The sequence below is a fragment of the Mustela lutreola genome, chromosome 2 (assembly GCF_030435805.1).
Source record: "Mustela lutreola isolate mMusLut2 chromosome 2, mMusLut2.pri, whole genome shotgun sequence".
NCBI lineage: Eukaryota > Metazoa > Chordata > Mammalia > Carnivora > Mustelidae > Mustela > Mustela lutreola.
The window spans coordinates 177386317-177388758 of record NC_081291.1 but is presented as its reverse complement, the minus strand read 5'-3'; the positions used below and the strand labels follow the sequence as shown (position 1 = coordinate 177388758).

Below are 2442 nucleotides of genomic sequence, written 5' to 3'. Positions count from 1 at the left end.
TTTAAGATGTCTTCCCATGGACTGAGGTACCTCTGTTTATACCGAAAACAGCCTACCAAATGTAAGAGGTTAATGGAGAAAGTCTCTGTTTTCTAGGGCTCTTTAAATGATCTGGCCACAGGTCTTCAGTTATTATATTTGTGGCATCTAGCTGATTCTGAGAATCCCAGCATGAGTTCTGATAAGTACTCAAAGAAACATGGGTCTCAAGTTGTTATCCCTTCAACAACTGAAGGGATCTCAGTGATATCTCACCAGCCTGACCAATCAGAGGTCTCTGTCAGTTGCCTGGCATGCAGGACACCTATTTAGCTGAAGGAGCAGAATCTGCTCTATCTTAGGTTTCACTCCAAATAATCACCCTTATTTGAAAATAATTCTTGACAGAAATAGAAGAAAAATAAGAGAGTGTTGAAAACAATGAAATGAGTAAAATTTCATGAACTTTATTAAATCTCAAGAAAAGCCTTTGTCTTTTACAGAACCTTGTCTCCCTTCTCTGTGGTCTGTAAACTTTCACAGTCCTAGCACATACAGTAGTTCCCCCATATCTGTGAGGGTAATTTCCAAGACCCCCAGTGGATACCTGAAACCTCAAATAGAATCAAACCCCACATATATTATAAGTTTTCCTATACATACATACTTATGGTAAAGTTTAATTTATAAATTAGGAGTAAGAGATTAATAACAGTAACTAACGATAAAAGAATTACTTTAATAAAATGTATGTGGAGTAGTATGAATAAGTAGAGGTAAGAATGACCCATGCATGGACTGACCAAAGCCCACACTCTGCCACATGCCTGTGTCCGGTGCTTATGTCCACTGCTGTCACCACCATGCCCAAGAGAAAGTCTGAAGGAAGATGCTAAAGGAGATAGAGCCAACGGGAAAGATGAGCCACAGAGAAGATCTGCAAACTTATCTCCTAAACCTGTTCCTCCAAAGCCAGAGCCTAAACCTAAAAAGGCCCCTTCAAAGAAGGGAGGGAAGGTACCCAAAGGGAAAAGAGGGAAAGCTGATGCTAGCAAGGGTGGGAAGAATCCCACCAAACAGAGATGCCAAAACAGACCAGACACAGAAGGCTGATGGTACTGGAGACACTACGTGAAGCATGTGCAGTTTTGATAACTGTGTACTTCTGATGTCTCTATGCTTGAAATACCATTTTTTATCAAGTTTTATAAAAATGCAGAATATTTTTGGTGGGGTTTTTTTTTTTTAAGATTTTTTTATTATTTATTTATTTGACAGAGAGAGAGATCACAGGTAGGTAGAGAGGCTGGCAGAGAGAGAGGGAAGCAGGCTCCCTGATGAACAGAGAGCCCGATGTGGGACTCGATCCCAGGACTTGGAGATCATGACCTGAGCCGAAGGCAGCGGCTTAACCCACTGAGCCACCCAGACACCCCTGGTGGGTTTGTTTTTTTTTTCAAGCTATGTTGTTAGCCCCAGAACATTTCATTGCTATCTTGGGGAGAGGGCATATGTCACTAATAGAATAGCTCCAAAGCTAGATTGATGCAGGAGAGAAACACCTTTCCTTTCTGGTTTTGAGAAACTTCCTCTTGGTTCCCAGGAAGAGGAATTCCTTGGTGTTGGTTCACATTAACCACCTTGTCTTATGGTGTGGAAAAACTAAGATTCATTCTTGTGTCCTCTTTGCTCTCTGCCTTCAGCATAGATTTGATTCTCTTAAACCCAGAGACCTGTTGGAACCTGATGCCAAGTAAGGTTCCCAGTGTGTCAGGTAATCTGGAATTTCCAGTGTCAACCACTGGTGTCAACCAGTGTCAACCTTAAAAGACTTCTTTTCTTAGCTTGTGGATCTTCAGATTGATAAATCTGCCATTTTCACATCATTTCCTGAAAGTCAGGGCTGGCTTGTGAAATGTGTTGAACAACATGCTAAATGTGAACTGTCCGCCCTCACTCTAAACTTTCCCTGCTCAGAGCATCACATGAAGACTTCATGGGGTTTTATGATGGCTTTCTAATTTTGGTAGTCCACTGAAGAATGGCATTTGAAAGCTGCTGTATACTCTTTTTTTAATTAGTTTCAGAGGTAGAATTTAGTGATTCATCAGTTGTGTACAAGAGCCAGTGCTCATCACATCACGTGTCTTCCTTAATGCCCATCCCCCAATTACCCCTTCCTCCTCCCCTCCAGCAACATTGTTTGTTTCATAGAGTTCAGCATCTCTTATGGTTTACCTCCCTCTCATTTTCATCTTATTTTATTTTTCCTTCCCTTCCCCTATATTCATCTGTTTTGTTTCTTAAATCCCACGAGTGAAATTTGTTATATACGCTTAACGATTGTCCATGTCCTGCCTGAAATACCATGATTGTTTATAAAAAATATCTTTCATAAGATGGATACTTTTTTTTTTTGGAAAAAAAAAAGTTGCATGAACGTGTCTCCTTTTCTCAAAATAC

The 2442-nt window shown here is 40.5% G+C and overlaps 1 pseudogene; it reads left to right on the top strand.

Moving 5' to 3' along the window:
* Nucleotides 1–842: 842 nt before the first annotated feature.
* Nucleotides 843–1114, top strand: LOC131825637 (non-histone chromosomal protein HMG-17-like; annotated as a pseudogene).
* The last annotated feature ends 1328 nt before the right edge of the window (nt 1115–2442 follow it).